We start from the raw sequence: 23790 nt of genomic DNA, 5'->3' as shown, positions 1-23790 counted from the left end.
GTTGCTGTGGGTGACACCTGAGTGGTTAGAGGGCATGGACACAGAAATCGTGGAGAATACTCCTTGGCACAGAGGCGGGTACCGTGCAAAGGATGCTCTCAGCATCCCTGGGTAGGCTAACCTGGGTAAAGGCTGGTACAGGGGAGTATAAGAGGGAAAGTGCAAGCCTGAACTTAGAGTTAGCAGAATTTAGTTGACATTTCCATCTGCTATTCAAAACAGTAGTCAATACAGTTGAGCATTCTTATTGAGAATCTACTGGCATGAACGTGTTTCAAATTACTTGGATTTTGCCATTCACCAGTTGGGCATTCCTAACCAGGAAATCTGTAATCCAGAAGTGCTCCAAAATCCAATTTGGGAGCATTCCAAATTTGGGGGCTTTGGATTAAGGACGCCCAGCCTGTATTAACTGAGATTTAATCAGGAACTTCAGAACTGCCAGCTAAGATGTAGTGGATGTGACTAGGCTGATCTCACTTTTTGTCTATGCACTATGGGCAAGTTGCCTGGCCTCTGTGTATCTTAATGTCTCCATTTGTGACAAGCGGGGAGAAATCTCACATGTTTGTTATGAGGCACCAAAGGGGATGGGCGTGTCTACCCACGGCCATGTAGCTTTATTACAATGTGACTTAAATGACAAAGTCTGGCATACAGTCAGAGGCTGCCTGGTCACTTCAACTTGACAAGAGGCTGACAAGGAGGAGAAGGCTAGGGTAATTGAAAGTAGAGTTATTTCAGTCTCCACACAATTTTACCTTCTTTTAGAATGTGTTCCTCTGCATCAAAAAATCTTTAGAAGCCCTTTCGTCCAGCCGCAGGTTGCTGTGACCCTCCTCTCCAGGGTACCACGGATGATGAATATTCGGATGTCTACTCCTCTTGTTAATGTTGATAAGCTACTTGTTGGTTTTTCTGAAAAAATGTGAATAAAGCTAATCCCTATCCCTAAGTTTATAGGGCATGAAAATATAAAAAGACTGTGAAGGTGATGTTCAGTCCCTTAGAACACTCTCATTTGTGGGCCCAATTATCTATTGAGCTACTGTCCATTGGCCAATGCATTTTCATTTGTTAGTGTGAATTGATCCCTTGTGAAAAAAAAAAAAAAAAAAAAAACCACAACGCATAATGGGTAGGCTAATGGCCGCGCAGCTGTAAGAGACAGTTCCGTATTGGGATTATGGAAAACTGAAGGTTATAACTGCTCTGGATCATTCCACTTGTCAGGTGAGTACATAGAGGCTTGAAGGTCTAACTGACATAGAATTGGATCTGAAAAGCAATGACGCTTGCTGCTCTCATGCAAACTAGGGGTAAAGTTCCAGGCATAATTGCAGATACAGCACCATGGCGGTGTTGAGGATACAGTGAGCTCCTTAGCTTGGGGAGATAAAAATTCTCTCTCTCTCTCTCTCTCTCTCTCTCTCTCTCTCTCTCTCTCTCTCTCTCTCTCTCTCGTGTGTGTGTGTGTGTGTGTGTGTGTGTGTGTGTGTGTGTGTGTGTGTGTATTTCATCCAGGGGCAGGGCAGAAAACAAAGATAGAAAAAGGAAAGTAGGCATGGATTTAATAATGACACACAGACATATAGAGGAACATATATAGAAAATGAAGAGAATGAAAGGAATGAGAAAAATGAATCTGGCCCACATAAATATTTGAATTACTAGTTCTTTAATGCAACTGAGTCTGAGAAGGCTAGAACATCATTTTGATGCTCCTACATTCCAGTTTTCAGTATGTTTACGTAATTTCCTCCTCAATGTCATTCAAAACTAAGTAATGAGAGCACTTTGACATAGCCAAAAAAAAAAAAAAAAAAAAAAAAAAAGTAGAGTAAAAAAATATTTGAACAACAGATGAGAAATATCCTTGTTAGGATTTGATCATAGATGCCTCTTAAAAGCTCATGTGTTAAAGCTTGGTCACTATTGGGAAAGAAATGGTGGGGCCATTAAAGGGGGCAGACAGTTGGAGGAAATGAAGTCGTCAGCTTGTTCCTTTCAAAGGGATATTGGGATCTCAATCTGGTCTTCTCTCTTTGCTTTCTAGTCACCATGAGGTAAGCGCTTCACTCTACTAAATGTTTCTGGCTGTGAGGTTAGGCCTTGCTGTGCACGGCCTAGAGTGGGCCACATACTGAGCCTGGCTGTGAGTCAAAATAAATCTTTCCTTTTTAGAAGCCCTTGCTTCAGATATTCTGTCATAGAGACAGAAAGGTAACACAACCATCAGTGGCAATGACAATGGGTATAAAGTCATTAACTACATTGAGAAATGTTAGGCAATGTGAAATTCAAAGTAAGGGAGCTGACGTTAGCAAAAAAGGAGAGAAAAGTTGCCTTAATGGTCATGCCTGCTGTCAACGAGAGGTTATAGAAATCCTGGAAAAGAGCAAGCCTAGAGGTATTGGTTCCCAGAACTTTCCAAGAGCCTCAGAGCTAAGAGATGCATTATAGGCTATTTACTCTAGCGTCTCAGATTGTGTCTGAGAGATCTGAGCTCAGGAATTATGAAAGACTCTTTTTAGTGGAGCAGAGCCCTTTCTAAACTATGCATGTAGGCAGGACAGAATACTATCTCTGGTCTGAAAAACTCTTATGAGATAAATGAAGATCACCACAGAAATTATTAAGTATAAAACTGAGCTGTCAGGAGAGGAGCCATCCCCTCTTCAGTCTCATGACGGCAGGTCCTAACCCATACCTCAGAATTTATCTTGTTAGGAAGTAAGGCCAGTGAAGACGCAATGAGCTCATGAGAACATGCTGGGTTAAAATGTGTCCCAGACCGGTAGCTCGACGTCCTTAGTAAAAGAGACATTTCCAACGTGCACACAGGGCATCCCCATCTAAGTGTGAAGACAAAGGAGGACATTGCATCTCAGGACACAGAATCCAAGGATTGCCCAGAACCACCAAAAACTAGGATCGGTCAGAAGAAATCAACTTTATGGATCTTTATCTCAGATTTACTGACATCAGCACTATATACAATTTCCTACTGTTTAAGATTTAGTTTGTGATACATTGTTAGGGAAGCCCCAGGAAATGTATACAAAGTCAATAAGAGCATTGTGTGAAGGCATTGCATTAATTAAAGAATTAAAGTTTGCAATAATTTATTCAAACACAAAGTATATGTGACAACTGCTTTGGCCCTAAGCCAGGTAGAATCTGGGTGCCACTCACTTTGCCTTTGAGAAGCTCAAAGTATGATCCCGTCAGATACATAACAGAAGTAAACATTTTAAAGACCCAAAGGAAAGAGGTAGACAAAGGTTTGGACACTTTCTGTGACGTCTGAGCCAGGCTTTGATGAATTTGAATACTTTCTTGCTTGTTGCTTAATGAAGCCAATTGTTTGTGACGCTGGAATGCACTTCCTATAATCTTTTACCTGATCTATAAAACCAGTAAAAGGGCAGGATCACAAGATGGCTAAATTTATTTAATAGGGCAAGGCAGACAAATAGCCCCAACTCATGAGAGTTAATATGTCCAATTGCCCTAATTGGCCTGCTAGTCACTGGAAAAACAGCAACTGAAAAGCTGACCTCTGCATTCTCAGGCCCAAAAACTCCTGGAATTTCAGGTTCATGTGAGAAATGGCTTCTGAAATTCATCCCATTGGGGGGTCTTCTTAGTCCATCTGCCCAGAGATCTCTACAGTGCTAAAAAGTCAGATTGTATTATTTAGGTAGTAAAAACAACAAAAATCACAGTTTCCTTCCAAATGTCCCATGCATAGAAAGCCAAGCCTTCAGCAGGTCATTAATGTGTTGAAAGGCTGTGCTTCTAGGCCTGGATGCAGGAGCCAGGCCTACTGGTCTTGGCTTTGGGATCTCTTGGCTCTTCCATAGTGGGGGGCCCCAGGCTCCCAGACTTTAACTCCTGGACTAAGCTGCACTGAGCAAGCTGCTAAGGAACAAGAGCAAAGAATAGAATCAACCACAGCTGGAGCCACATCTGCTTTGTAGAGTGATGTCAGCTATGTTCTGAGAGGGGGCCTGTCCTGTCTCCAATTACCTACCCACTGATCTAACAAGCCCTTGGAAACTGCACTGAGATTATAAACCTACTACATAGGTTTATAGGAGAAAAAGGAGTGGGGGAGAGTTAGGAGACAAACCAACAGTCTTGTTTGACTTCACTCTGCGAAGGCCCAGTGTTCCCTTCAAAAACTGCATCAGGCGCCATTCACTGTGCTTCCTACCTGCCTCCGCTCTCTGGACGTTCATTACTGTTTAACTTTTCTTGACTCACCGGTTTGATTTTTGATCAGTCACGTGGATAGAAATACTTCCAGACGTCTACTTCCAGTCCACGCCTTTCTCGCCAAGCTTATGGTTCTTCTAGTAATGTGGTCCCCGGCGTCTCATCTCAACAAGCCCACTAGCACTTCTCATGGAAGTATCTCCCTCCAGGATTCCCTGCCTCTGTTTTCCTAAGTCTGAAACCTGGAAGCATTTCCAATCTTTCCCATTCTAGAAGATTCATTCTGTCACTGTACCATCCTGACAGGATTCTATAGCAGTGCCTCCTCCAACCTTCCTAATACCGTAGCTCCTCGTGTTGTGGTGACCCCCAACCAGAAGATTATTTTCATTGCTAATTCATAACTGTAATGTTGCTACTCTTATGAATCATAACGTGAATATCTGTGTTTTCTGATAGTATTATGTGAGCCCTGTGAAAGGATTGTTTAATTCCTCCCCGTTCCAAAGGGTCATAACGCACAGGCTGAGAGACACAGCTCAAGAGACACATGTTTCCCTCCTTTTAGTTATGAGACCAACTAATTGGAATTTCCCCAGAAATCTTGTGGTAGGAAAAAAAGGGGGGCACTGAAGCCAGAATGGAACCTGTCTCCTGGATGAACAACCTGTCAGATGACCTTGCAGGATAGATGGAGCTAAGGCAATGGTGGCCTGGAAACCACTCCTTGACTAGATTGCTACTCACCCTTTGCCTTCTGTATAAACCTAAAGCTTATGTTGGACACCGAAGATGACTTGGGGCCTCAGTGGATCTTGCCAGTGCCGATACATTGAATCAGTCTCATTTTTCTGCAAATACTCGTTCAAGAAACTGACTTACTGAGGGCAGGTGGGTGAATCTGTCTTGTTAGGGCTTTCAGGGGACAGGCTCTTATCCGAATGACTCCTACATTTCTAAAAATCTATGGTTCTTTCTAGAATTCCTTACTATTGCATCTTCTCTATTCTTATTTACAATACCCACACGCAGAGCCATGTCTTTCACTTAAGACATCATGACAGTTTCCAAAATGGGCCTCTCTGCTATTAGCTCATTTTAATCTAACTCATTCTACACTTAGAAGTCAATATATTGTTTTTAAAAGTAAAATTCCACAGTGAAACGGCTAGAAATAGAAGGAAACCAACTTGATATAGTTAAGGTCATATATTAAAAGCTCACAGCTGACCTAGTGCTGAAAAGAAACCGAAAGCTTTCCCTTTGGAGTAACAGGTGAGGGAAGGGTGCTGCCTTTACTTTTTCTAATTGATATGATATTGTGATTCTTAGTCAAATGGGGAAAAAAATAAAACAAAAACGTGGATTGTAAGAAGTAAAATGAAATCTGTGTGAAGGTGGCATTGTTTATATGCAGAAAATTCCAGTGATGCCATCCACAAACTGCTAGAGCCAATCAATGAGTGAGCAAAGTTGCCCAGTACAAAATCAATACATAAAAGTCAGGTGTACTGGTCTGGGGGTGGTAGTGTAGACCTTTCTTTAATTCCAGCACTTAGGAGACAGAAACAGATGGATCTCTGTGAGTTCAAGGTCAGCCTGGTCAACATAGCACATTCCAGGGCAGCCAGGGATACATAATAAGACCCCATATCCAAAATTAATTAGCTATTTGAATAAATAAAATAAGTTGTACTTGTGCAATTAAAACTATAAAATGCTCTTGAAAGAAGTTAAAGAAGAAACAAATAAGGTTAGCAGGATGGCCCAGAAGGCAAAGGAGATTGTCACCAAGCTAAGCACCTAAATTCAATTACTAGAACCAAGAGGGCAGGAGACAACTGACTTTTGTATATTGTCCCTTGACTCATGGACACACACACATACATGCACACACACATACACTCACACACTCACATACACATACACTCAAACACACATACACTCACACACACACTCACACACATACATTCACACACTCACACACATACACACACACCTCACTCACTCATGCACGCACGCATACAGCAAAGAAACAAACAAACACTAAGTAATACAATGCAAATGGTTATAAAGAACATACGAATCAGTGGGCTGCCGTCCTGTTTTGCTGAATGAGAAGACTTAATACTGGGCAAGAATGGATATTACCCTAAGCAACCTAAAGAACCCAAATAATTTCTTTCCGGTTTTTTGGGACAGGGTTTCTCTGTGCAGGCTTAGCTGTCCTGGACTCCCTTTGTAGACCAGGTACACCTCGAACTCACAATGATCCATCTGCTCGGATTAAAGGTTCTCCCCACCACCATGCCCGGCTCCCATATAATTTCTATTAAAAAGATTACTAAGTTTTTTCAGAATTAAAAATGTTTTCTTTAGAATTCCATCTTAAAATTCCTATGGCCTTCAACTCCCTCAGAGACTTGAGAAGGAGTAAACTTGATTATCTGAGTATGCCAGGAGTGCAGGCTAGTAGTTTTCCAAGTGAAAAGATGACAGAGATAGTTTTCTGCCTGAATAGTCACCCAAAATTCTTTATAACGTTGGAGCATCTTCTTCAGCCTTCTGGCCCAATATATCTGACAGACATATTTGTGAGGCAGGAACTATTGAGGACTTGTTTACCCTGTCTTGGCAGAGTTTGGCAGTCAACTCTGCCTGTATCTAAGCTTGCCCCTTTTTTAGGCAGAATTCTGTCTGTGGTAGAATTGAGGCCTTCTTGCCAAGTGGCTAGCTTGCCTCATTTGAAGCCATCTCTGTAAGGAGGCTCTTTGGTGCTCATCCTCTTCTTTGGTAGGCTGGGTGTTGCCAGGAGTTAATCTGTCTCATTGTCAATGAATCTTTAAAGTAATAAAAAACATTTTTAAATTCCATATTCTGTATGTCTCTGGGTTTTTGAAGACCTTAGAGTCATATCTATCTGTTCTACCTAAGATGTATATTTTTGTGATAAAAGCTTAATTTTAAAATGAAACTTAATTGTTTTAGAGGTTAAGATGTCTTTAGGTCTAGATAGGTGTTCTAGATTTATAGTGACAATATGTGAAGGAGATTGATTTACATTCAAAAATTTAGATGCAGCAAGTTAAGAAAGATGCCTTCTTCAAGGCTGTCAAATACCTTTCTTCTTGCCGTAGGTAATCTATTGTATATAATATGTGTAATAATATAAATGTATATGTACAAAAATAAAATAATTTAAACAATTTCTACGGCATCTCAAGGAACCCAACTTGATAACAAAAACTTGCAAAGGACAGGATTTAATATCTCAGCTACTTGACTTAGAACTTGGAGTAGCGTGACAGCGACTCTAACAATGAAGTCAGGAAGTCAGTTTCTATAGAGTGGCGATCAAACTCATATGTGTGGGTAAGTCAATGAAAGGCTGCAAAAATAACGAAACAGCTTCAGTAACAAAGCACTTTTCTGGTCTACATAAGGCCCTGGATTCAATCACAAACATAAATGAGTAGACACGCAGAGCACTGAGGCAGGGTGTAAAGACAAACACAAAGGAGGAGTCAGGCAGAGGAGAGAGCCTTATATTACACTTGTGTATGCACACACACATAGACACACAGACACAGACACACACACACACACACACACACACACACATATAGTCAAAGGATTTTTGAGAAGGGTTCTGTACTAGTGCCTCTTCTGTTGCTGGGAAAAGACACTATGACTGAGGCACCTTAGAAATGAAGGGTCTGTTTGGACTTATGTCTCCAGAGTGTCAGCATCCATCATGGTGGAGTGGAGGCAGTTGGGAGAAGCCTGGTGGCTGGATCAGAAGCTGAGGGCTCACATCAAAGCCGGGAAAGCACACTAGCAGTAGGTGAGGCTTTTCCCCTTAGAGCCTGACTATGGTGACATTCTTCCTCCACCAAGCGTTGTCTACTAAGTCTTCCCAGACAACACCACTAACTGGAGACTGCCATAGTCTCTGGGAAGCAAGAAGGCAGTTTGGTTCAACACATCTTAGAAGCTCTTGTAGGTTCAAACTTCAGAAGCCTAACCCTGAGTGGTTTATTTTGGGCATACTTAATCACAACACAATTTGGTGAAATTTTTCCAATTGATAATTAATTCAATCCTGTGTGCAGAACAAATCTTAAGACATGACAACATAAAAAAAAACCTCTTTGTAAAATACATGTGACATCTTTCATACAGATACGTTCTATAGATTGAGGGGGAAAAAGCATACAATTATGGAGGATCTGGTGTTGTCTCAGCTATACAGATAGGGCAAAGGTCGCCAGGCTGTGTTAACCACATCCACTCTTAGCATTCTGGATGAAGAACAGGCTATACATCTCTCTCCTTGAAAAGACAACCCTGTGTCTATAACATAGCTGATTCCTCTAGTGCTTCTCCAGCACCAGAATCTCTGTGCTTCCCACATGGAGCCAAGTGTTCAAATGGCTGACATTGTGGGAGACATCCCATTCAACATGGAGCCACGTGTTCAAATATCTGACACTGTAGGAGACATCCCATTCAACATGGAGCCAAGTGTTCAAATGGCTCACTCTATGGGAGACATCCCATTCAACATGGAGCCACGTGTTCACATGGCTGATCCTGTGGGAGACATCCCTTTCAACATGGAGCCAAGTGTTCAAATGGCTGACACTGTAGGAGACATCCCATTCAACATGGAGCCAAGTGTTCAAATGGCTGACACTGTAGGAGACATCCCATTCAACATGGAGCCAAGTGTTCAAATGGCTCACTCTATGGGAGACATCCCATTCAAACCACCACAGCTACTAAGATGACTCAGTGGGAGATGGCGCAGGATGTTCAGTAAGTACCATTGAGGAAACTGGCTGTATACATGCACAAAAATTTAGTTAGGCCTCCCCTTTACAGCATGCACAGAGTTAACTCAGAATGAACTGCTGATATCAGTGTAAAAGCTGGGACAGTCAAAAAAATATAAAATCTTTAAACAACTAGCCAACTGATCAAATAAACAAATAGAAAAAACTTTGGTGACAATTTGGAAACATTAGAGCACTGGTAAGAAAGGAAATGATGGAGCTGCTGTCACAACAGTCTGATGGATAATTTTTTAAATAATAAACAGAATTAGGGATAATCTCACATATGTGAAAGAATTGAAAGTAGGCCTCCAATAGATACTTATACTCTGGCATACCTAGTAGCTAGTGTGTGTGTGTGTGTGTTACATATGCAAAATGTGGTTTTATAAAATGGAATATTATTCAGCCTTCAAAGGAAAGAAATTCTGACACATGCTGTGGAGGTTTGAATAAGAACGGTGCCCATAGACTAATATATTTGAATGTCCAGAGAGTGGCGTTCAGAGGTGTGTCCTTGTTGAAGGAGTGTGTCACTTTGGGGTTTCAAATACCCGAGTCAGACTCACTGTTTCCTTCTCTTTTCTGTCTCCCTCATGCAGCCATGTTTCCTGCCCTAATGCTGCCATGTTTCCTGCCCTAATGATAATGGACTAAACCTCTGAACTATAAGCCAGGCCCAACGAAACGTTTTCCTTTATGAGTGTTGCTGGGGTCATGGTGTCTGTTCACAGTAAGAGAAACCCTAACTAAGACAGAAGTTGATAACAGGGACTCCCATATTGCTGTGCTAGGCCTGACTGTGCCTTTGTTTGCAGGAGTGTGGACTTTGGGGCTTTGGATTAGGAAAGCTGTGAAAGCTTTAAGCAAGGATTAATGAGCCATCCTATAGGAACAATGAAGAGGTTTTTTGAACTGTGGGGCCCTGACTCAAGAGGTTTCAGAGGGAAAAAAATATTAGTATGTGGCCTAGAGACCATTCCTGTGACATTTTGGTGAAGAATGTGGCTGCTTTTAGGCCTTGTCTGAAAAGTCTGCAGAGGCTAAATTGAAGAGTTTTCGAATAATGGCACTGGCAGAGGAAATTTTCAGACAGCATAGTATTTATTCATTGTGGCTTGTGGTTATTGGTGGCCAGGATTATGCAGATCTCTAAAGAAAAAGAAGCAAGATGAGCAAGGGAAAATATAGAGCGTACAGTTTGAGGAGAAAAGGGGCACCAGGGGAAAAAAAGTTTAAGGAAAAGCCTGCTCCTAAGGGAGTGGTGATCTCAGGGCAAGACCCCACTCAGGGAAACTTCCAACTTGTGAAAAGGAATTAAAAAGGTGGTGGCACACGCCTTTAATCCTAGCGCTTGAGATTCAGAGGCAGGTGAAACTTTGAGCCAGTCTACACTCTACAGAGTGAGTTCCAGAACAGCCAAGCTTGGATGGTAAAGGAAACCATCAAAAGCAGAAAGTCAACGCAAGTGTAATGGAACCAGGGTACTAAGCTCCATCTGCAGCAAGCAACAGAATGTGGCAGCCTTGGCCATGTGGTCTGGCTTTAGAGTCCACACTACAAGAAGGAAGTTGTGAAATCTCCCTCCAAAATGAAGGAAAGCCTCTGAGGCCAGGCATGTGTCAGGGGTGTCCCTGAATAGAGGCACAGAGAGGTCACAGAGTGAAGCTGTGGGGGTGAAGCCTGGAGTGCCTTGGAAGCCCAAAGTTATTGGAGAAGCAATACCTGCTGAGGAAAGTTGCTAACAGGGAGTGGAAGCAGTCCGAGAGAAAGACAGTGTTGCAGTCAACAAAGATGGGAGGAGTTGGAGATCCGAGCAGTGCTGTGACATCAGACATGGAGATGCAGAGTTTGGAGTTTGCCCAGATAGTTTTCGGTCTTGCTTTGGTCCAGTATTTCCTCACTATGCTCTATTTCCTCCCTTTTGGAATGGCGACTTATATCCTGTGCTATTGAATGTTGGAAGCATGTAATCTACATTTTTAAAGTTTTGATCGTACAAGGGATTACCGTTAAGAGACTGTCATGCGTGGCATTAGGAGGTGTGGCCTTGTTGGAGTGGGTGTGGCCTTGATGGAGGAAGTGTGTCACTGGGGGTTGTGGGGTTTCCAATACCCAAGCCAGGCCCAGTGTCTCTCTTTCCCTTGCTACTGCCTGCTGATCTAGATGTAGAACTCTGAACGACCTCTGCAGCACCATGTCTGCCTGCATGCCGCCATCATGATAAACCTCTGAACCTGTAAACCAGCCTCAATTAAATATTGTCCTTTATAAGGGTTACTGTCGTCATGGTTTTTCTAAGACACAGGCTGATAGGTGAATCTTGAGGGCATTATGCTAGATGAAATAAGCCTGTCACAGAAGGAGGAAGAGTGTTTCATCCCTAGACTCTCATGTTCTCTGGAGCAGCGCTGGGCAGAGGAGTCTCAGGAGGGACCAGCTGGCAAGAGGTCAAACTTCCCTTGAAAATGGAAGGGACCGTAAGTGGAGAAGTAGAAACAGAGAGAGGGGAAAAGAACGGTCTGTAAGAAACAGGTGAGAATGACATCAGAAACTTATCGGCTTCTTGTTGGCTGACAAGAAGCATGTTTATAATACAAATTACCTCCAAGCACAGTCCTCGGTGATTTCCAGCAGCAGTAAGTGCTGGTGGTGGAGAGGAAGCAAGTCCTAAGGCTGACCCTCAACCAAGTTCCTCTGGCCATTGTCACCCATGCTGTGTGTCCGTCTATAATTCCGTAGCTGTGAAACTTGGATGCTAACACTCACCTGAAGCTCAGAGGACAACAACATGAAAACAATAGAGATACAGATCATTTAGAAAGTAAACACACCACTTAAATTCAGGCCGACATCACTTCTACTTACTTTTGGGCCTACCTGCTTTTCAATGCTGATCCTGCCTCATCATCTATGATAGGTCTAAAATCAACACTGCACTATAGACTCAATTAAGGACTAAATAAAATCATGTGTTTACTGCATATATAGGAATTGACAAAGGTCTATGTTTATAACAGACAATGTCAGCAAAGGAAACTCTTCTTTGTAGTCGAGAATTAGAAACAAAAACAAACAAATAAAAACAGGCAAACAGTAAGACTGGGGCATTTTAAGAAAGGAACTCCTGGAGAATGTAGAAAAGTCTTTGTTTTTAGCCTTCTGATAATCCCCTGCCATGCCTCTACCTAGCCATAAAACGGTGCTGTCCGAATGGCTCTGACTTTCTTTGTTTCCACAAGGTTAGAAGCGCCCCCTCCCCCTCCCATTCCCCATCCGTGATTAACCACTCCCATGATGTTGGATCACTTCCTGGACTTCATTTACTTAATAACTAATTTTTCATTGCCTCTCTTGTTTTAAAGCCAGCCAGGGTTCTTCCTGCCTCCATCTTTGCTTAAGGTCTCACCTCCTTAAATCACTCAGATAATTGGGAGACACGGTCCAACCCACTTTAACGGAGGGCTGACAGGCAATGGCCCTGCAGCCTTGCAACATTTCAGACGCCTCTCAATAATCCCAGCAAAGCACCCCTGCCGGTCTTCCACAGACACCTGGTAATTACTCCCAATAGGCAGTTCCTCTGGTTCTTTTTGTCTGGGAAATGCTGTCCCACTAGGGCCCCAAAGGTAGCAAGAGGGCACCTGTACACAGAGAACTTGGGCAAACTAAGCCCTGAACTTCAGAACAGCTAAAGCCCTGAGCGAGACATCTGTGCCAAGCACCAGGGAACACTGAACCTCCAGCAACGTGCTTATGCTTTGCAAGCCCTGAGTGCACTCTTGTCCATTTTATAGTCAAATAATCTGGAGGTTTGAATAGATTTAGACCCCATTGACTCACCTATTAAAATACTTGGCCCATGGCTGGTGGCACTATTAGGTGTGGCCTTATCGAGGTGGGTGTTGCCTTGTTGGAGGAAGTGTGTCACTGTGGGGGTGGGCTTGATGGCTCCTAGTGCTCCAGCTCCAACCAATGTGGAACAAGCCCCCTCCTGGCTGCCTTTGGACCAAGATGTAGAACTCTTGGCTCTTCCAGCGCCACGTCATCCAGCAGCCTGCCGTGCTTCACACGACGCGAATGAACTTAACGTCTGAAACTGTGAGCCAGCCCCAGTGAAATGTTCACCTTTCTAAGCGTTGCCTTGGTCATGGTGTCTCTTCACAGCAATAAATTCCTAAGTAAGACAGATATTAAGGAACAGGGCATTTTTGCCCAGTCTTCCAAACCGCTGCCACCCACCCACCCTCTGTCTGACTCTCTAGGCAACAACATTTCCTGGCTGGAGAGATGGCCACTGGGTGCAGGAGAAAGGGATGATGTGGGTGATGGTCAGTTTAGCAGAGTTTGCCAAAATTTCGGTCTTGACAAGCATCGTATGTAAGAAGAATGGACGAAGATAAATCTTTTACGTGGAAAGTTATTCAGAGTAAGTCTCTGAAGTGTCATGAAGAGATAAAGAGAGCACAAGTCAGAGGCTACTTCTCCTCAGGTGTGTGTCCAGTTGTCCCTGTTCCCCTCTGGGATTAGGATGGAAAAAATGCATCAACATCTATGGAGAGAATTTAGCAGAACTGAAAGGAAACGAGACTCAGAAGTGCTTGTATTGGTTTCTAAATCTGGTGCTTGGCTCTGAGATGCACCTGCATCGGTAGTGCTCCTTTACTGTTTATGTCTCTTTACATTATGTTAGGAAATTTCAAATATATACAAAAGGGGGAATAATAGTGTCTACAGTGACAATGTACGCTAAGTTAGGGTTCCCATTGGCATGATGAAGCACATGATCACAAAGCAGACCGGGGAGGAAAGGGTTTGTTCAGCTTACACTACCATAGAAGGAAGCCGGAACACTTAGGTGGAGTTCGGTAATCCCTTCCTTAACAAGCCCTCTATTTTATTCTGACATACGCTCAAGTTCAAGAAACATAGGGCTTAAAGTGTGCCTAATTCACGAAGCCTCCATATTGGCTTTTTCTAGCAATGTCCACATTGGGGGCTTCACCCAAGAGATCTCCTCTTAGGCATTATGTCAAGAGTTTCAGTGTATGCTCATTTCAAATCTACCGCTGGAAAGAAAAATGAAATGACATGGTTGGGTAAGCCTAATCAAGAGCTCCCAACCTTGGATTATGTGGAAGGACATGGTGGGTGAAGGTGCTGCAGGTCAGAGCAGTGAGCACAGGAAGTAGTAAAAAACAAAGATTCAGAAGCTGCACCAGATGACAGGAATCAAAGTGGAGAAATTAAGATTTTACGATTAAAGACAAGCAGAGCCATTTTTTAGAGCAGAATTTTTTTTAGAATATTCAGAGTTGTGTGACCATCACCACAATTTTAGGATATACCATCACCCCCAAATAAATCCTGTACTGGTTATCTTTAGGAATATATGCATATACATATGCACAAACATGTACACACACACACACACACACACACACACACACACACATGAGGCAATGAGAGGGCTTGGAGGGAAGAAAGGGTTAGGAGAGAAACATTATTATATTTCACTCTCAACAAGAAGAGGAAACCTGCACCTTACACCTGTCACATATGATAACTTCCGCTTTCAGCCCCAGGCAATTACTCCTCTGCTTCCTGTGCTCAAATGCTATCTCCATGAACACCTCGTGGAGATAGAATCAAGAAATATGTAATCTTTTATACCTGGCTTTCCCCGACTCAGTATTTCTGAGGCTTATCCACACTGTAGCATACACCAGCACTTCATTTTGTTTTACTGGTAGAAATAGTATTGCACTGTGTAGAGAAACTGCCTGTTTCATTGTGTTTGCCTAAGCCAAGGTCATCATATAGCCCAGGCTTGTCTCAGGCTTGAGAATCTGCAGCTCCCTGTGTGTGTGTGTGTGGCGGGGGGGGGGGATTGTGAGCATCATTCCCCTGCCTCCTGAATCATGCTGGCTTTATCCAAGCACCAGCTGGCAGATTTGCATTAGTTCTACTTTGGAGGTTTTATGAATAAGGCTTCTATGAACATTTATGCACAAGAATATTCATATATAAGAGTGGATATGTTTTCATTGCTCTTGGGTAAGTGTCCCAGAAAAGATTTGTTGAGTCATCTGGTAACTCTCTTTGAACTATTTGAGGAACTGTCAGACCAATTTCCATAGAGACTGTGCCATCGTATGTTCTACTACCCAAGTGTGAATGTTCCAATGTCTCTATATTGCCTTCAACACTTATTACTGTCCTTTACGTTATGGCTCTCATAACGATGGGAGAGTCATCTCCTTGTGGTTTTTACTTATTTTTCTATGATGACTAATGATCTAGAGCAGATTTCCTGGCTTTTATTGTTCATTTTCTTATAATTTTTGCAGAAATATCTTTTCAGATAATTTTTCCATTTTTAAACTGAGTTGTTTGTCTTTTTGTTATTAAGATATAACAATTGTTTGTATATTGCACATATAAAATATTGTTATAGATATACATGAATGAATGTTTCTTCTAAGTTATGAGTCTTTTTCTCTCTCTTCTCTCACCCCCTTCACAAGTTCTCACTTTGTATCTCAGGCTGGTCTCCAACTCCCAGGTCCCCGTACCCCAGCCTCTCAGATGCTTAGGTTACAAGTGTTACTACCATGCATAACTCTTTTTTCTTTCTTGCATAATGTACTTTAAATCAAAACTGATTTTCACTCAGACAAAATCTAAGTTTCTATTTTTTATTTTGTTACTAATATTTATGGTGTCATAGTTAAGCAATAGCTGCTGATCTGTCATAAAGATATATGCTTACGGATTTGTTATGTATTTTTATAATCTTGGTTTTTACACTTAGGCTTTAATCCATTCTTGATTAACCTAATATAAAGTTGGGAGTCCCAACTCATTCCTTTTTTTTTTTTTTTAACTCATTCCTTTTTATTTTAATTTTTGAGAATAATCACATTTCTCCATTCCCTTTCCTCCCTCCATGCCTTCCCATATACACCCCTCCCTGCTGTCTATCAAATTCAGGGCCTCTTTTTTCAGTAATTGTTATTATATGTATACACGTGCATGAGTGAGCAAACACACACACACACACACACACACACACAGAGCCGGCTCAGTCCATATAATGTTACCTATACGTATATTTTCAGGGCTGACCATTTGGTATAGGACAACCAATTGGTGTGCTCTTCCCTGGGGATGACTCTCTCTCTCTCTCTCTCTCTCTCTCTCTCTCTCTCTCTCTCTCTCTCCCTCTCTCTCTCTCTCTCCCCCCTCTCTCCCCCTCTCTCCCTGTCCCTCTCTCTCTCTCTCTCTCTCCCTCTCCCCCCCCTCTCTCCCTCCTTCCTCTCTTCCCTCCCTCCCCCTCCCCCCCTACCTTTCCCTCAGCGTCCCTTTGCTGACTACCGCTCTTTGGTATCTTGGGGACAGGGGGGTTTTCCCCATCACTTTTGCATGGCTATTGGTGGTGTTCTTGAGCAGCTCATAGCTAGGCAGCTGGTGAGACTTTACAGGTACAGCTTCTGATGTTACTAGGGGACACAATATCAAAGCAAACTCCCTGGTCCTCTGGCTCATACAGTTTTTCCATCCCCTTTTCCATAGTGTTCTCCAACCCTTACCACCTCATTCTGTCACAGGTGAATATCCACTTGCTTAAGCATCAATTTTTTAAATACTAAAAAATTTTAAATTGTTTGGACTCCCTTATTAAAAACCAGTTGACCTCCATCAACTTTGAGTAGATCTTAGAAATTATATGACTTTGCCTGTTTCTGTATAGATTTATATCTCTAGACTTGATTGCCCCATTGTTTAGTCTCCCTCATCTTTGATCCTCAGAACAACCGAGGTTCTAGTGTTCAAGAGAAAGTGACACCGACTCTTGTGGAGGATGAGTGACTGGCCCGAGATCATGCAGCTACTTAAGTGACAGAGCAAAGGCAAGCTGTGTGCCCTTCCTCTTACCTCATCATCCGCTGTGGCCAAAGCATAATGTGATCTTGTAACAGCAGCAGGAGCATGACTCAGGCAGGGCTCACAGCGTCTTTCACATGTTTACCTTCTTCAAGGGCATCATCGACATCTCTGTTCGACCTTCAACCAGAATTCTGCTCACCAGGAGACAGAGAAAAAAAAAAATGTGTGTTCTTCAAACTCTCTAAGTACCTGCTCAGAAACCAGAGAAGTTGTGGGGTGGGACAACACCGCCAAGTTTGTATCAAGGTGAAAGGCGAAGGCACCCATTCCGAATGAGGAGCAGATTGGACAACGCAAGCTTTTAAATATAATTTGAATTTTGGTTTTTAGAAGGAAGATGTGAATATAGTAGGCACAAAATGCTGAGCGTCTTTCTGTCACCGAAGAAAAATAATAATGTCATGAGGCTTCAGACACTTTGCAGGAATATGGGGTGGGAGAGAAAAAGGAAATCGCTAAGACTGAGACTTTTCCGAACCTGCCTATAAAGAACAATAATTTCCAGGCATCTATAAGGTAACAGCAAGTTCAACATCTGCATCAGAGCCCAGAAAAACATACTCCAGGGATTGGAGAATACGTGCAAATGTGACCATCTTTTCAATACAGCAAAAATAAAAATAAAAATAAATAAAAAGAGTGTTGGTTTCAGATGCAACAACAAGACATTGTCTGGGACACAGCAGAAATGTTTCTGAGAAAAAAGAGGCTTGGCCCGACAAAGGCAAGGACCAGTGGGGTAGTGTGTGCTAGAACAGCTTAGGAACTACCAGAAAGGACAGATTCCTAACAAGGTGGGCGACTGGGAAGAGGCACTGGGCACTGGGTTCAGCAGTGTTCTTGGGGAAGGTCTTGAAGAACTCTTAGTGCGGGCACAGAGTGGAACTTCACCCACCTCTTTCTTTACCTGTGTGATCATCATGAGCGGACCACTTCGCCTCTCCAAGCACATAGCTTCAGGCCACACAGTATGCTTCATTTCTGTCCTCCCTTTCCTCTCTTTAGCCTTTCTTTGATTGGTTACTATGTATGAGTTTTCATCTCCATTACGCCTTTCCGGGTATCTTTTCTATCATTTTCAGGCAACTTTAGACCTAATGGAGACTCTGCTGAGGAGCCTGAGGCCAGAGCTTTGAGGGCAGAGGGGATATTTGGACTCTGTGTAAGGCTTGCCCCTAAGCATCATGGTGATATGCCTGGGATGCTGCTAGTTACCATGGCCACCTAATTATTTCCTCTAGATCTGACCACCACAGTGAACTGGAAAAGTTGCCAAACTCCCAGAAAAACAAGCAGCAGATGTCTAATTTGGAAAAAAAAATCACTCATGAACAATAATGTTTAGTTCTCCATCAATCACAAGGAGATATTCTCAGAGATGGAGGCAGGAGAGGCAGCAGAGGCACTGTGGAAGGCAAGGCTTACTTACCATCTGCAGCTTCCCTTTGTAAAGCCTGGATGAACGACGCTTTGTATGAGGTACTGTTTAATGGGCAGGAAATCTACCTGCAACCATTTGGCCTTACAAGCTCTAAACAGCCACCGGGCAGCAGAGGACGAGAAAACGGCTTTTATAATCAGACCTGGGTGTCAGCACCGTATTTCTCAATGTCTGGGTTGACGACTTTGGCCACGTTCACTCATCTGTGATTTAGCTTCTTCATATGAAGTGTGGACCACTGCATAGAGGTGAAGGATTAAGTTATTACTGTGTACACAGTGATTTAGTACAGGGCTTGAATCTAGTAATGCATTGATAAACCTTTGTTTTACATTTATTTTAAAAATCAAAGCAAAGTCTAATAGACCCACTTTTCCACAATATCAACTAATTATCAATTAATTGATTACTCATTTTGAGAAATACAAAATGTCATCCATATAAGTAGATCCCTGTTTTACTGAAGGGAAAAACTGAGATCAGAGATGCCGTGATCTTTGCTTGAGATCACATAGCCAGCTAACGGCAGGGCTGAGAATGTGTGCCTGGAGCCCACACCAGCGTTTTTCCAACACCCACAACGCTGAGAGAGGGAAAGAAATGGGATGAACATTCACTCAGCTTTCCTTACTCATAGACATTTTTCATGAATTGTTTTATTAAGTGATTGTAGACATAGACTATAAGTTATTACTATTCTTAATTTACAAATGGATGAATTAGAGCAGTGGCTCTCAACATGCAGGTCATGACCCCCTTTGAGAGGGTTCAAACAACCCTATCATAGGGGTCACCTAAGACCATCAGAAAACACAGGGGTTTACATCATGATTCATAACAATAGCAGAATTACAGTTATGAAGGAGCAACAAAAATAATTTCATGGTTGGGGGTCACCACACCATGAGGAGCTGTATTAAAGGGTCGCAGCACTAGGAAGGTTGAGGACCACTGAGCTAGAACATAAGAATATGCATGGTCTTTCTTACTTTATTTCTGTGTCCTTAGCAGGAAGTACATTGCCTGGTCCACAGTAGGAACACAGTAAATACTTGTGAACGAGGAAAGTGGGAAAATGCCTTAGATTCGTAATAAATGAGTCTAGTAATGAAACAGAACCTAATTCTAAAGCCCATGATTTTTTAGAGTTTTGTTTTGTATTTGGTGTAGGCCTGTTACTTTCTCTATTAGGGGTGCTAGGCTATAGGATGGAAGCAGGAGAAAGCTATTCCCTCCTCTTTAAAGAACATGGAGGTTCAAACTGTGTTTATATATAGTATATCATTTACTTTTACACCTGCCAGTGGCAGCTGCTTTCATTTCCAAGCCACGATGCTGATACGCAGGACGCATCAGTGTCTAATCCAAGGTTAGACAGTGAGTCAACAAGACAAAGGCTCTGATTCTAACTCCTGTCTTCTCCCTGCATGCTGGCCCCTTCCCATTATGTCCTAGCTCCTTGAATATGCCATCCAGAAGGACACTGGCCAGGGAAGCTCAAAGCTGCCATGAGCAGGAATCAAGCAGAGCCTCTCAGGCCAACTGTGAATGCTGCTGCTGCTGCTGCTGCTGCTGCTGCTGCTGCTGCTGCTGTTGTTGAGGATGCCATGAGCTAAAGTCAACTTCTGGGACCAAAGGCACCCACATGGAAAACCAGCATGCCAAAGAGTTTGGTGATTATGTTGGTATTTGGGTTAAATCTGAGAGCTACCTGCCTCCCACCCAAGTAGACCAGGAAAGTAAATTTCTCCATGTCTTGGGCTTTTATCAGCCATTTGCAGCAAGAACCATTTCTGTCTAACATGCCATACTTGTCAGGGCTGGAGAGGCAGTGAAAATTGTGGTGCTTAAAGAGCCTGTGAACTGTCAACAATTCCTATGATTGGTTAGCCACTTTCTTCACTAGCCAGGCCTAATAGGTGTCTATTGGTGGTGAAAATGAAAGACATTATATTATTTTTGTATCTGATTCAACTCACTTAGCTTAGAGTGAAACACCTCTTTTTGTTCTTCCTTGGGCCTCTGAAGAAATCTAATGGATTTTTAATAAAACATAATGTAATAAAATTGCTGGGCAGAAAGGCACTTCCCTTTCTATCTGGACAGATGCTGTGCTCCAAGAGCCTGTGCTGCCCTTGACACATCTGCTGAAACCTTCTCCCAAAGCCAAGGAATGAAGAGGTGGGTTTTGGTGGAGCTGATTAAGTCACATGGCTCTGCCCCCATGAAAGGATGAATGACTTGGAAGACAGTCCCACCAGGAAACCAGCCTCACTGGTTGGTTTCACAGCAAATCTGCCTTGACTTCGGATTTCCTAATCTCTAAGATGGCAAACATTGAATGTCTATGGTTTATAAATTACACTGTCTAAAGTGTTTTGTTACAGCTGCCAGGATGGATTAAGATAATAGGCAGTAATAAGCACAACACCAACAGGCATGCCAACATAGACAGAGAAAAGCTCATGGTATGCCTCAAGCCCGTACACAAAAACTGTGAACAGTGGAGGAAAACTGGCAGTGGGATAGGTGGTCTTCCCCAGGAAGAACACACTAATTGGTTGTCCTGTGCCAAAAAGTACTGAAAACATACATACAGTCAACATTATATATAACAGGCTATATTTAGAGAGATGTACACACACACACACACACACACACACACACACACACACACATATATATACATACACATACATGCATGCGTGCAATAGTGATTACTGAAAAAGAGGTCATGAGGAGGTAGAGTGGGAAGGGGTATGTAGGAGGATTTTGAGAGATCAAAGGGAAGAGAGGGATGTTCTGACAAAATTATAATATCAAAAGTAAAAGAAAGGATTGTAAACAAAAGCAAAAAGACAACAGACACATCTATTTACTTCCTAAATTCTCTGTATTCATATATTTATTAGTTGGAAGTATTATTTACATTTTACAAAGGAAATAAAGGGCCCTGCCTAAATTTAACTAAGATTTGAAACTATGTGTGTGTGTGTGTGTGTGTGTGTGTGTGTGTATCTGTCTGTGTGTGTGCATGCATATGTGCACGATACACGTGTGCATAAGGCTATATGTCCATGTGGAGGTCAGAGGTCGACATCCGGGGTTCTCCTCAATAGCTCCACAATATTTTTGATGCAGGTTCTTTTGCTGAAATTGGAGCTCACTGACTTGCTAGGCTGCCTGCTGAGCTCTAGGGATCTGCTCGTGTCTACCCTCCTCCCACGCCCAACACTAGGGTTTTAGACACGCATGCTGTGTTGCCCTCCTACTTTACAAGATGCTGATGCTGGGGGTTCACACTGAGATTTTCATACTTACACAGCAAGCCCTTTGCAATCACCTTAATGACTATGCAGTGAGCATCCCTGGTCTGGGTTATTAACCACCCTACAGTACTCATTTTTGGTCACTTAACTGGTTGGAGTTTGTTTTAGTTCTTCTATCTACTCCAGCTGTGGTTTTTGTTTTGGGGTGCAGGTGACAAGCAACCAACAATAAAAATGTAAGTTTTGAAATCCATCTATAGTCATGAGAGCATCACCAACGTTCAGATAAGGAACTTATCCACCCTGGCTGTGAGGTGCACATGGCAGGCTCACCGTCTGTGCTTGGTGTTGACCATCACACTATTTTGGGGGAATGTGGAATGTTAGGAAGCAGGGATCACTGGAGAAAGATACGTCTCTTTGAGATATCCCCAGTCATTCCTGGTCGGGCTTGTTGTCCACTGTCAAGAATGGCTTCCATTGCCATCTGCCGCTGCCAAGCCCATGTGTTCAGCAGCCACAGACCAAACCTAAAAATGTGATGAAAACACATTCTTGTTGTCCTTAGGCTTATTTTCTCAAGCATTTGGTCATAGCAGCACACCATCTTCTCCTGCAGTTTTCTTCAATTGTCTTTGGCATCTAGGCCCTTTCCTGACCCCCCTCCATTCTTTAGACTCCTGATTCCCTCTCTCCTGCACTTTGCGCTCCTGAGAATTTACATCCATGTGTGTGACATGTGCTCCTTGCCATCTTCCCTCTCACTCAGCACCGGCACTCTGAGAGCCGTCCAGGGTGTTGAGCGTGTCAACAATTCATTTCCTTTTATTTAAGTCTATTGTCATCTTATGTGAATATGCCTTTGTGTGGCAATGTACCCAGCCACTTTGGTGTCACTGTGGCCACTGGATTTTAGAAATAACTTAAGGGAGGAAAGAGTTATTTGGCTCCAGATTCGGAGAGTTTCGGTCCACCATAGTGGGGCAAGCATAAAGGAGCAACTCGTTCATGGCAGAAGGCATTGGGTGGTAGAGGCTGTTCACATTGCTGTGGTAAACAAGAGGGGTGGGACAGGAACCAATGGCTTGGAATATCTCACAGATATGAACCCTTGACGACCTGCCTGTACAAATTAGACCCCGCTCCTAAAAGTTTCACAGCCTTTCCAAATACTATGTCCGAACATGCAGCATGCATGCCGAGAGAAACACCTCACAGTCAAACCATAACACGCAGTGCACGTAGAAGTTCAAACAAGGTAGCATGAGTGCTCATATGCATGTGGGTTTCGGCTCTGCATGTTAACTTGGACCAATAGCTAGAAGTGTGATGGCTGGGTGATGGTATCTACAAGAAACTGCCGCATCCCTTTCCAAAGTGGTTGTTCTAGCACATTCTCACTGGCTGTGTTTGGAAGCCTCAGTTGTTCCTTGTCTGCAGTGATGGTAGTCATAAGGGGGCATGTGGAGCTATTGGGGAAGAGGGCACACTTACTCACAAGAGTGCAAGTACACACAGAAGCCAGAGGGCCCCCTTGTTGATGCTCCTCTTGAGAAGCTGTTTATTCGTTTTCAACTAGGCTAGTCAGGCAGGCCTCGGCAGCCAGCCCTGGGACCCACCTGTCTCTGGCTGTCAGTGTTGGGATGCAAAACATGGCGTCAGGCCTGGGCACCAAAATCAGGTCCTCAAGCTGGTGCACCAAGCACTTGACCGCTGAGCCTTTTACTGTTGTTGTAGTTTTAACTGGTATTTTCCTAAAACAAAAATAACATTGGCCATCTTTTCATGTGCTGATTTGCTATCTGCATTTTCGTTGTTGTTGAAGGGATGGTTCAAAGATTTTTGTCCTTTTGATTTTTATTGGGTTGCTTGACTGTATTGCTGTTGTTGTAGGTCTTAGCCCTTCCCCTCAGGAGTGGCTTCTGTGCTGTGTGGGGAAAGTCTGAAAACTAGAGCTCAAGAAAGAATGTGCTGTGTGCATTTTAAAGGTTGGAGCAAAGGTTGGGGATTCACGAGGGTGGGGGGTGGGGGTGGGAATGCTGCATGGCTCGGTACATGGTAAGTAACATCATTC

Source organism: Acomys russatus, chromosome 2 (assembly GCF_903995435.1).
Source record: "Acomys russatus chromosome 2, mAcoRus1.1, whole genome shotgun sequence".
Classification (NCBI taxonomy): Eukaryota; Metazoa; Chordata; class Mammalia; order Rodentia; family Muridae; genus Acomys; species Acomys russatus.
The sequence above is the reverse complement of the archived record's forward strand: the minus strand, read 5'-3'. Positions refer to the sequence as shown.